Here is a 12,826-nt window from a genome sequence, read left to right as displayed (position 1 = left end):
ATCTCCTTTCCTCCAGTGTCATAACACAAGCTTGAGACCCACTGTAGGACATATCTTCAAATGCTAAAAATATTGGAAATAGTAACAAAAATATGGACAAATTCAAGTTAATATGGCTGGAGAACAAATAACCCACAGTACATTTATTCAATGGAAGGAGGATAGAGGTAGTGTTAATGGTGCAAAAGCACTGTGTTCTATTCTATTCCGAGCAACACATTACCAAAGAGATAATGATAAACAGGAAGAAGTCTAGAAAAGAACAACAAAATGGCTGGGGGGTAAATTGTGTGTGTGTGGGGGGGGGGGGGTGTATACACATATTTCTGTAGTATGTAGCAGCAGCTGATAATGGTCTTTGAAAGTGTAAACACCAGAAATGGAGAACTGTTTACAATGGCCCAATAGGATATAACAAGGAATGATGGTTTGAAATTAAGAAAGGGAAAATGTAAGTAGAATACCAGGAAAATGTAATGTATTAGGTTGTTAATAGTCTCCTTGAAAGAAATGTTATAAGCTCCACAGCTGAGAAATTTAAAACTTGTCTTAAGCAAACAATAGTAACATCCAATAGGGAATAATACTGAATTAGCCCCAGTGAGATGGACTAGATGTACTACTAAGTCGTTTTTCACCACTAACTTCTGTCATCCATCTGTGGAATGTCTTAGACATTTCAAACCACAGGCAAACCTATGTAAATTCCTAATCCATAAACAGGGAAAAGGTTTGAAAGAGCCCTCACTACAAAGTCCACCAGGTTTCATGCTGTCAGGTTTGGCTCCCAGAAGCAGCATAGATTTAGCATAGCAATGAAAAACATTTGGCTCCCCAATTATTTTCCACTAAGGTGGATCCTCCCATAGTGACAAAAACCCTCACAGAACCCCAGTGAATAGTCTTGCTCTCTGACTACCCCAAGTGGATGCAACTAGGGCTGGTCAAAGAGTAAAATGAACAAATAAACAAATAGATAAATAAATAAATACCTGGATTCCCAGAAATGTCATGGATGAATACACTGGGTTAGGCTCGCTTTCATTGGCAGGGTGCATGCTATTGTTTATAATTCAGGAGCATTCACTTGGCTGCGGGACAGAGGGGCCTACAGACTCGTTGGGCTCCTGAGCAAAGTGGGGTGGGGGAACCCGGCTCCATGCCCCTGGGAGGGGTGGGGTCTCAGGCAGAAGGGTTGAGGCTGGGGCTACCCTTGTCCAGACAGCCAGGAGTGCCATCTGGAACACACATCCTTCCCCCAGGCAACCCTCACTGCTGCCCAAAGCACTCTGCACAGGGCTCCAGTGGTGATTTAAAGGGCCTAGGACTCCAATCACCACAGTAGCAGTGGCCAGGAACTCCAGCCCTTTTGAATCTCCATGTCCTGGGGCAGCTGCTCCCCATAATTCTTCCCCTCACCTCCATTGGTGGGCCTGGCTGCAGGGTATTCCTGAACACACTTGTAAACAAACCAGAGCCTAAAAATTTTAAATATCAAATACATTGCAAGGAAATCAGAGTCCCATGCTGGCCGATTCACTATTCACTAAAGGGGGCCTGTCAGCGCTGGTCCCCTGAGAGTCCTTTCAGGCCTTAATCACAGACCACATCCACTCCAGGTCTCCTTCACCACTACTGTGTTTATATTTACAGAGAGTCTCCAGCTTCCCTATGTGCAGGGTCAGGAAACGGTACAGCTAGTCCTGCTTACGTTTGCTTTTCTTCAGACTCCCAGCCCTCTCCCCCAGCACTTCCTTCCCATTTGCTTATATAACCCCAGTTGCTGGAGTTGCTGCTTCCTCCAGCAGCCCCTTAGCTGATGCTCTACTCAGTTAATTGATACCCTCTACCATCTACCTGATGTTCAACTAGGTCCCAATTAATATATACTGGTGCATATCAGAGTGACACGGTGCCGAGTTAGCTCCTGAGTCTGCCCACCTGGCTATAGGGCCCAAGTGTGCCATTCATGGGAGCTGATTTCCCAAACTCCTGAACAGGGTAAACACTGAGGACATGCCCAAAAATGTCACAAGAGAAGAGATGAGCTTCCCAGAGAACATGCAGATCACTAGCACCTGCTAAACCTCTCCAAAGCCCCATGCTGCTAGCTCAGAGCTCTCTCTCCCTCCCTGTCCCCTCCAAATCTGACCTGCTGAGGATGCAGGGTTGCTGGCTCTTCAGGGCAAACCACTTCCAGCCATGGGGAAATTGTACATTTCAGGCAAGTTCGTGCGTATTAAAAAAGCCCAACTATTTTCAGCTTTTTGCTTCAGCTGGTGTTTAAGAAGGGTTAATGGAATATTACCGTACAATTAGAAATCCCAAGTCTGTTCTCCAGGTCAGTGTTAACAGTCATTGACTTTGGAACAGCTTAGATATCATGAGAAGTCAATAGAAATTCATTAGATAGATAAATGGGGTGTTTGCCACCTCGTTTGGGAGACTGCAACTTACACGTCTTACTACCAGGGAAGGGGATTGTACCTGATATACATTCTAAACTTTCCTCTGCACATTCTCCCATTACTCCCAGCTATAACACTTCAACTGCCATAAATAATTTCCTCTCGTCCTTCATATTTGATGCTTACACCAGCTTTATGCCAGCACTGTGTGCCGCTTGAGCTATATCCCTCCCTAATGTAGCAGGGTTAATGCCACTACAGTCAGCAGAGTTGTACAGAGTGTATCTCGGTGCATAAATCCAGCCATGTGACTTTATTTCCTGGATCAGAACCTATAATAAGTTGCATTCCTGGAATTAAAGCCTGTCCAAGGCTGTTCTTGTGCTCAGTGACTCAAAGACTCCTTGCCCCAAGGAAACCCCTCCTCCCTCCTTTGTAAAATCAAGAAACAACAGTGTCTATATAAGAGCTGTTGTTAAAAATAAAATTAAATGATGGGTCATAAATAGAGCAACTTCCCTGTTCCAGACCAGACGCTGCTTGAGACCAGTGGAGTTTTCCACTTTCCATCACCTATCTCCTTCCTGCTTTGGCAAGCTTGGTTCTGAACCGAGTAACACAACAGTCTGACTCTTGGCTTGGTGGAGGCGGGGTACGATTCTCAGATTGTCCACCCATTTTCCTCCCTTGCCAACTGCATTTTATTCTACCCAACAGCAAGTCTTGTGCAAAAGGGGCCTTAACGAGCTCAGCCGGACAATGATTTCTATGGCAGCTCTTACAGCTCTGCCTCACTGAGTTTTCTTTCATTGCTCCACAATGTCTACAGGAAGCTGGCAGTGTCGTTCTGACCTGCTGAGAGACAGGGAATGTAGGGAGCTTTGCCTCTCATGTCTCTCACTTTGACCAGCAGTGGCTTCAGCTCAGCCTCTTACTGTTTGCTAGGCAATCTGGTAGGGATGTGAAACCAACCACATAGAATCATAAGTACAACCTCTAGGAGAGGTGGGATACCTACCCATTCCAGACATGTAGGAGGCATCTACTCTTCAGGGCTACAGCAGCACAGCTCCATTGCTGTGCTGCTGTAGTATAGACATTGACACTCATTGTCTCTGAGATGATTAGAGCATACAGCATGGTGCCCAGGTGTCTCCTGGCCTTCTGATACAATTTTCAATTCATTGCTAAGTCTTTGGCATGGTGAATTCCTTCTTAAAACCAGTGTCTCTTCAGAGAAGGCTTAGAGAAAGCATTGTCCTTTCTACAGTACTTTTAACCTAAAAGTCCCCCTGGGACAGTGGCTGGAGTGTGTAATTTTCAATGAAGTGCTATGTTCACTTAAGGCAAGAATTTGTGTGTGTGTGTGATTGTGAGTGTGCTCAAGAAGGCCTCCTAAATGGTAAGAGCTAGGATGGCTAATTTGGTATGCAGCTTCCTCTTGCCATAACTTAAAGCAAGGTAAGGGTTTGGTGGTGCCAGGAAAATGGGATATGCCTGGAATGGGATTGCTTCTCATAAAACCAATCAGAAAAGAGACAGGGTCAATACGCAGGTGAAAAGGGCTGGCTGGGGACACTCCCCCAATCTGGGACTGCCCAGGCCCCAAGCCTCCCACACTTCAGCTGCCCTTCAAGCAGTTGGGGGGCTGCAGCTCCCCCTCCCCCATTCATATGGGAACATTGCTGGGTGTACCCCTTCATCAGGGAGCAAGGGGAAAGTGCACAGTTTGTTGCATTCCTCACTCTGGCTGGGGAGCACAGGAAGCAGTGAAACTAGACCTGCCCCAGGCAGGGGACAGATACCCCTCCCCCAGTTGTGTCTGCTGGAATAGTTTCCATGGTAGCAGCCATGGAGAGGTGCTTCTCACCTGGCCTCTAGGTTTAGGAGCGCTGTCACTCATGTGCTCCGTGTAAACAGCTGCACAGAGAGAACCATTTGCAGGGCACATTATACATATATGCAGACAGTGAGCACTCTTGTAATACTTCCTATCCAAGGTCATTCATAATGGTCTGCTGACTGATAGATTTCAGTTCCCATCTCAAAAGATTTGTTCTCTCTGAAATCTGAGCACCAACAACACGCAGCAAAGGGAATGGGAGCACCCAGTGCTCTGCACTTCTAAGAAACAAGTCACCACATATGATGCTAGGTATTCAGTTCAATGGGAAGATACCAGAGCCAAATCACAGACTCTAGCCCTGAGTCAAGTTTAGCAGCCTAGATGTTTAACAGTAGGCACTGCTGCACTCAGCATTACAAAATCTAACAGGTATAGAATTTTAAATCTCATTGTCAAGAGGGATTTAGGTGTTTGGCTCAAATCCCCCTAACAGTAGATGGGATTTAGGCTCTTACGTGTCCTAAATATATTAGGTGTTGCAACACAGAGTACAGTGATGCCTAAACACTGTTACAAATCTCACCTAAAAACCTGACCTTACCTTAAAGAGGTTGTGCTGTTTTATTCAAAATATCTTAACGATCTGTCTTACACAGAGCAGGGCTCACAGTCGATCTGCCTTGCTTGGGGAAGCCAGTCATACAGAAGCAGGCAAAGTAGGGTCAATTTCACAGAAGCTATGATATGACGTTCCTGGATTATTTTTTATTCTAAACAATGAAATAGTTTCCATTGTTTGCAGTGATGAGCAACTGCACTTGCTTAACCTGGTACTGAACTTACTCAATATCATCACAACAGCTCAGGAGCTGTGTATCTTATCAGGCTATCCTCCAACATATCTCGAAGAAGTACACCCTTTGTTTCCCGAGCCATTATCTCTTGCTCAATATGTACCACAAGCCTAAAAACTTGATGTAACCATTTCTAAAGCTTAGTGATATCCTGCAGGGACTGTTTTCATTGTGATTGTGCAGAGTAAAGGTAGCAGGGTTAGCCTTGCTTTAGTGGAGTGCATTTATAGCACTGATAAAAAGTGTGGGGTTGACAACCAGGGAGGATCGTGTTGTCCTCAGTTTAGCCACAGAACAGGCAACGTGAGCTTCCCCCCATGGCTCCAACCAATAGGCCACAACAGTGACCTGTATCACAGGAGACGTCTATGAATGGGATGCTTGCACATACCTAAGGAGTTAGTGAGTGCCAGCAGAAGTTGCTCAGGAATACTTTGCATAGTTCCTGGGTTCTGTACAAGCAATTTATCAGGTTGGGGGGTGGGGTGGCAAATTTACTGACCCTCCATGCTACATACGACACTCTTCAGACGTTCAAGAGCCCCCAAAAGTCCCTCTTCATTGCCAAAGGCAATGTATGTGTGGGAGACATGTAGGGTCGTCTGTCCCCAGATTTTTGCCAGGGTTTGCTGACCCTACTCGGTCACATGGTGCCACCAGGCCATGATCATGCAGGGCAGCTTCTGGAGCCCGCAATCTGGGAGCTGCTGCTGTGGGGAGAGGCAGCAGCAAACAGCTGGGAGCTGCAGGGAGCTTTCCTGCTGTCTCTCCCCACAGAGCTAAAGCAGCCACTGGACATGGAGCTAACAGCTAGGAGCTGCAGGGAGGTGTTACTGAGGGTAAGAGGGGAGATGTGTCTGAGAGGGCTTGTCTCAGGCTGTTGTGAGGGCTGAACCTTTCAGCTGTGTCCCCTGCTCTCAGCAGGCACCATTTGTATCTAGCAAAATGCCCTAGCCTCATCAACCCTGCACAGGGAAGAAGTCCAGAGCTCTTTCCCCGCCGTCTGGCAAGCGGAGAATAGGGAGCTTGGAATAGCCTTATTTTCTAAAGAAATGCACAACTGTAAGTCCTTATTTCTTTTATAAATAGAGCTTCAAGAGTTATTGCATGTTCCCCATGAGCCATTTCTTCCATGTCACTGATACAGCGCATATGAATTCTGAGGAAAGAAAAGGCAAAAATTTGGTGAGGTTGAGAACTTCCTGGCTGAGAGCCTCCTTCCTGCCTAAAGCTGTGAGTTTAATGTCAGACAATGGTCGTTTTTTAAAGTTCATAGAGAGCTGCCGAGGCTCAGGGTGGCTTTATAAGAAGGAGTGAAGGTGATTTTCCGGAAATAAAATCTCAGCATTTCTGTTTGTGCCTCTTTAGCACTAGTAGTTTATTACCTCATGGAGCCATTTAAGTGGGCAAAATAACACGAGATCACATCTTTTCAAGATATTTCCACCACTGAAGAAACAAAATGCCTCACTTGATATATTTCATTGATCTCTCTATGTATTTCTGACATGCTTATCACCATAGTACAGGGGTGGGCAACAATTTTTGAAGGGGGGGCCACTTCAAAAATTTTTGAAGTGGTTGCGGGCTGCCCTGGAAGGGGCAGGGCCTCAGGTAGAAGGAGCAGGGTCTCTGGCAGAAGAGGCGGGGCCTCTGGAAAAAGGGCGGAGCCTTTAAATAGAAACAAGTGAAAGGGCTCACACCTCCCCTGTGGCACTCAGGCAACATGGCGGAACCAGGAGCTGCGAGCCCTTTCAATTGCTTCTATTAGCAGCTCCCAGAAAGGCACAAGCCCTATAAGTGGAAGCTGTTGAAAAGGCTCCCAGCTCCTAGCCACCCTAACACGTTGCTGGGAACCGCCGGGGAGGCGGGAGCCCTTTAAATAGAAGCAGTTAAAAGGGCTCCCGTGTCCCTGGCTTGGAGGAAATGTGTTAGGGGCAGGGCTGGGAACTGCAGTGCAGGCCAGATAAAAGAGCTAGGTGGGCCAGATCCAGCCCACTGACAGGCTGTTGCCCAGGCCTGCCATAGTATGTGAATGCTAGTCCTGGAATTAAAGCCTGGATGCCTGCAATGAACTGTGGCAGGGTTCGTTCACACAAGGTGGAGCCCCAAGTTTGCCAGTTTTGCGCCATGAAGATACTTTGAGCCATTGAGCTGCTGACCCTCCTTTTCCCACCAATATGGGAGTCAAGGGACATTGAGGAATGTTTGTCTTTCATTGCAAACAAAGAGAGCTGACAGTCTGCACGGACCCACAGTCAAGGGAAGGGAGGGGTGGCTCTATGCTCCTGGAAGGAGTGGGGCTCCAGGTGGAGTGGGTGGGCCCTTAGGCAGCTTGCCTTCTGCACCGCATGGAAGGTGCAGTTTGTCCCGCTTCAGGGCTCCAGCGGCGATTTAAAGGGCCCGAGGCTTCAGCTACCACCACTGCTATATTAGCAGCTGTAGCGGTGGCTGGAAACCTCAGGCCCCTTTGAATCACTGGGTCCTGGGGCATCTGCTCCCTTTCCTCCCCTTTCCCTCGTCAGCGGGCCTGTTACACACAGATTCCCAGACCCAGAGGGTCTGATGCGTCTTTTGGGGGCACAGCCAGCTCCCTAGTATTTTAATAATAATTCCCCTTGCAGAGTGAGGTTTTTTTCTTCTTCTCATTGTTGTCACGCAGCTTCCTAAGATAGAAATTAACATAAGGAAAAAAATAATGATGAAGACACGGGAGCCAACACATCTGTCAGGCAAATGGTCTCTCAGGAATGGCGCCCCAATTTCCAGCCCATGAACTGCACATTTTGTCTCTTGCCAGAGGGTGAGTCTGGACTGGTGCCTAGGAACCAAACAAGAGCTAAGCAGAGCAAGTTTCTATGCTGCTAGCAATACAGGAAGAGGCGGAATTTCTGTGGAATCTCTCTTCCCCCCACCCCTTTCCTGCTGGTTTCCTGCTTCGTACATGTGAGCAACAGAGACAGCTTTTGTATTGGAAACTAAGCAAAGCTGCTATTCTGGGATGACCAAATTGGAGACAAATAACCTAGGGGTAACATATCACCACTAACCTTACTTTAACCTTCTTTGTGGTATGTAGTGCAGCCAACAACTGGTTTGGTTTCTAGTAGCACATTTAAAATCTCTCTTTTTCTATGTCTCTCTGTCTTAGGACCGTCAGTAAAAAATTATCAGCCATCCATCACCAGCCACGTAGGGAACAGAGGAGGCCAGTGTGGGAAATAGAACTGGAGATCACACACACACATGCAATGCCCCCCACCTAGAAGATTCTTCCTTCCCCCACTATTCCTAATTATTTATTGTGTACTGATCTGTAGCCTTCATTCAGGCAAAATTATCACTGAAGCCCAGAGAAGCTTTGCAGAACAAGGACTGGTTAACAAGTTTCACCCAAGCCTACACCTATTAAAGGAATGAAAATTAAAAAGAAAAATATTCATCAAAATGTTTTATTCATTCATGAAAGATCCTGATTTATTCCAGTTTGACGTGGGGGAAAGGAGTGGTTCAATATCATTTGAGCCACTTCATTCAGCCCTAGACAAAAAGTCGATATAATAGAGATGGCAAAAGTCATCTCAGTGCAGTGTAAAATGGCTTCCTGACATACATTCTTTGCTGTGCATCCTGTCCATATTAATATGATTCAACTGATGGGGCTCCCTTACCACTTCCCTTTAGGAAATGATTCCAAGATTTCAAAGATCTTGATGTTAGGATGGTTTTCCTGATGGACTGTCATTTTAAATTTTCTTTTGCTCAGTTTTGTCCCCTTAGTTAGAGATATAGAATAGATCTTAAAAACAAGTCCCAAAACAAAAACAAATGGCAAGCTCACAAGATAATGCATGTTTGTCAAACACTGGGAGAACACGGGCTGGCCAGAGCTAAGGAAGGAAAACATTGTTATTAATAACACAGCGCAATGTGCAGACATTGATAAATGACGTGTCACAATTAGAGCTGGGCAAACTTTTTCTGCCCAAACTGTTTTTTGGGGTTGGGGTTTTGGGATTTTTTTTTGTTGAGAAAAACACAACTTTGGTGACACCAAAATGGTTTTGAATTTGAGTTGATTTTACCCTGCTTCTGAAGAGAGTCCCAGAACTTAGGCTGCTGTGGTTCAATGAGGACACCCTGCAAATTCTAGATATACAAGCACAGTTAGGAAAACTGCCCTGTCGCAGGTTACGGTGATCTTGCAGCCTCCTGAGCCGAAGGGCCACTCATGCAGCCCACTCACTAACCTAGGTTACATTGAATTTATCAGGCTCAAGTTCAACAACCCATATCCCAGACTTCCTAGGGCCTTCCCAAAATATACAATGTGGGGAAACTTGACTGTCTAGAAGACTATGAACATTGGCTTGGGGGATTTGTGAGATCATTTTGGTGGACTCCTAGAGCATGAATCCAGTGGGGCTGCATCTACAATACAAGCAATAAGGCTTGAATCCTGGGTCCCAGCTTGACTCAGACTCAAACCCTCCACCTCCTGAGACCCTAGATCCAAGCTCTGGATTTGCATGTAGCTAGGAGGGGGCTGGCTTGAGTCTGTGTTTGAACCCTGGATTTACACTGCAATGTAGCCATATCCAAGGTGAACACCTTGGGAAGCAGCAGTGTGAGATACCCATGGAGATTTGATTATCAGCTAATGAGGTGTACACAGCTGAAGTGCTAACTCTGGTTTCATTAGCACTCATGCCCACTCTCTCCCTTACAGGCCAGCTAGCAAGGGCTTAAAGTACCATTTAAATCAGTGTATGGGCAGGAGCTGAATTAAGGGCAAAACTCAATTTATAGCTCAAGCTGACAATCCAGTGGAGACAATCCTGACTCTCAGTCTTTTGCTGACTTCTCAAGAGCCTGCTGCATTGAGCTAATATTGGGCAATTGCACAACAGAAGTTAAATTCCAATGGAGGTTATTAGTGAAACAGGTTATTATTTTAAACTTTGTGCTGATGGGTGGATTGCTGTAATCTCAGACTCCGTCAGGGTTAGTCCCATTTGCACTTGGTAATTCAAAGATGTTTTTAAAACTGATTTCAGATCTCTCCAGGGTTTTTTTTAATAATTAATTTCAAATTAATACTGTGCTGTGAGTGAAGGGGAAATTCAGCCCAGCAGAGCCCAGAATCTATCAAGAAAGAGTAGTTACAAGAAAGAAAGATAAAGCATCTAAACAGGATGGCAAAACCACATGACAAATGTCTCAAATAAAGTGAGGCACTGTTACTAGGTGGAGCAGGATCAAGGCAAATGCAAATGTATGAGGACATTTGACTTATCCACAAGGATTTAAAAAACAAACAAGTCCCAAATCCTCTGAAACTCGGCCAAAGAATTTTGCTTTAACAGCTTCAGCAATAAACTGCTGCCAAAGCATAAGAATTGTGCATATGTGGGGGATGACGACAATGCTGGATAAGGACACCTCGCTATCCTCCCAGCAGGTATGGCACAGATGGCTGAGCATTCAGTATCTTGTGGGTAGCACATTGAAGTCATAATGGCAACTACATGGGTAATAAGTGAGGTCATGAGGACTAATGTTGTTATAATAAATACCATAGGAATTAATCACTATTCAGCTATAACGATAACAGAGTGTGAGCTAGTGAGTTATCTATCAAGGCCTCCCAGCTCTCTGCCCTTCCCTCACAGGCTGAGGCTGTCTGAATGTGTCATAGGATTGGTTTTTTACTCACAGAAAAGGCAGACTAATTTAGTTAATTCAAGGGTTACTATCGGGTAAGAGATTAGGTCATGTAGGTTTATAAAAATGCCTTTCTGAAGATAGAATTCTGTGTGTGTTCTTTGTTTCTATGAAAACATTTTCTGTGGTCACAGAAGAGTCCGGTTCCTAAAGGTGATTTGTGACAGTTGTGTGAGTATCTACATGTGGGATGTTACTACAGGCGAGTGCCGTGGGGTACATATAGACTGTGCGGTTATTTTGGGATACCGGAGGTATCCCAAAACAGCTATCCCATGTCTTAACAAGCCTCCTGTTATTTTGAAATATTTTTTGAAATAATGGGCACGCTATTTCAGCATCCCTGTAACTCTCGTTCCACCAAGGTGAAGGGATATCTCGAAACAGGGTGTTATTTCAAAATTTGGCTCTATGTAGATGCGCCAATTTTCAAAATAAGCTATTTTGAAATAGAATCGAAATAAGATACACAATCTGTGCTACACAAATTGTGTATCTTATTTCAAGTTTAAGGTGCTGTGTAGATTCAACCTCAGAGTGAGAAGGTGAAAATAGGCCAACTGAATTTCACTCTCTGTACAGGGTGAAATGCAGTAAGTGAACATGCAGCATTGATAGGGAAAAGTAAATAAGAGCTTTAACATTCATCTCTAGTTACTAACTGAAGATTGTCCCTCCTGGGAGAATGCAGCAAAAATATAAAAATCCCATGAATAGTTGCTCTGTTTAAAAATAAACTAAGTTTGATTTTTCTAAATGCCCCATTTACTGTCGTCCATGAAAATTCTAGTGAAAGATTTTACTGATAGAAGTGTATATGGAAACATGGGTTTCTAACTAAATGTTGAAGAATATTTGCTTTAAACCAAATTTTAATTCATAACTGGAAGCAGAATTAAGTTAATCCAATCAGGACAGAAAGATACCATGTGACCATGGGTCCTAGCAAAACAGCTTCAGTTCTGAATCATGAACATTGGCAATGAACTAACTGTGAAATTACTACACAGAACCATTCTCAGACAGAAAAAAATATTTCTAATAATGTGTAAAATAGAGGAAATCATGATTTGGACACAGACAATTTGCAAAACAGAGAATGAGGCGAATTACTTGGAATGATGGATTAGAAATTACTCTCTCTGCTCTAAGGAAAGGAAACGAGTTGTTTGAAACATACTGGACCATGATTGCATGTCTTTCAAAACACATTAAGAATGTTGGTTCCTACATACATTATTGTATTTTAACTGAATGATCCTGAACCCTTTTCATTATATTTCCCCTATCAAGTGTTAGTTTCTAGGAACAACTGAGATGATGCCTTCTCAACCTTTCCACAATTGATTCTGGTGCTCCCATAGTGTTTCCATCATCTGCCAATGCCAAGAGTTCAGGACCAAGCTGAGAATCTAAACATGAACTCTCTGCATGGCAGCCCTTTGCATTGTCCCATGGAGGCCCTAATCCTAGTTGGGGCTTGTAAGTGCTAAACAGCTGGTGATAAATAACAGTGATGATGCAGAGCTCTGCAGAGCATCCCTCCCATGCTTTCTGCTCATCCCAAATACTTTTAAATTTGCACAGGATGAACTGCCACCAGCTCACTATGAACAATTCTCTGCACCACTGGACACAGCTAACATAAGTCACTATTAGAACGATCCCCGAGAACTGTTTCTGCGTGATCTCTTTGCACTGTGTTTCCACTCGCCTCATCACAGAGCTCGGAAGCAAATGCTGCCAGCTGGGCTCAGTGCAGAACGATCCCACCAAACTTACTTGAAATTACAGCATTTAACCCTTTGCACAGAAGTTAATGTTACTGTAGTTCAATAAAAGGAGAAAACACAGCTCGTGAGAAGAACCAAAATCCTCTCTTGTCCCTTTGGTGATGTCTCCAGTTACAGAGCTCTGAGCATGAGATACATGAACTCTAACTTTTACTGATTGTCTCTCCACTACATCAACAAACTCTTGTAGTCCTGCCCCAG

At 44.6% G+C, this 12,826-nt stretch overlaps 1 long non-coding RNA gene across 1 annotated transcript in view; it reads left to right on the top strand.

The window, feature by feature from the left end:
- LOC112543566 (uncharacterized) overlaps positions 1-8,516 on the top strand; it is a 59,373-nt gene extending 50,857 nt beyond the window's left edge. The window contains exon 4 of the long non-coding RNA XR_012906887.1: positions 8,260-8,516. This is a non-coding gene — a long non-coding RNA (uncharacterized LOC112543566). The remainder of the gene's footprint in view (positions 1-8,259) is intronic.
- The last annotated feature ends 4,310 nt before the right edge of the window (positions 8,517-12,826 follow it).

Source organism: Pelodiscus sinensis, chromosome 13, assembly GCF_049634645.1.
Source record: "Pelodiscus sinensis isolate JC-2024 chromosome 13, ASM4963464v1, whole genome shotgun sequence".
Taxonomy (NCBI): Eukaryota; Metazoa; Chordata; order Testudines; family Trionychidae; genus Pelodiscus; species Pelodiscus sinensis.
This window is presented reverse-complemented; position numbering and strand designations above follow the sequence as displayed.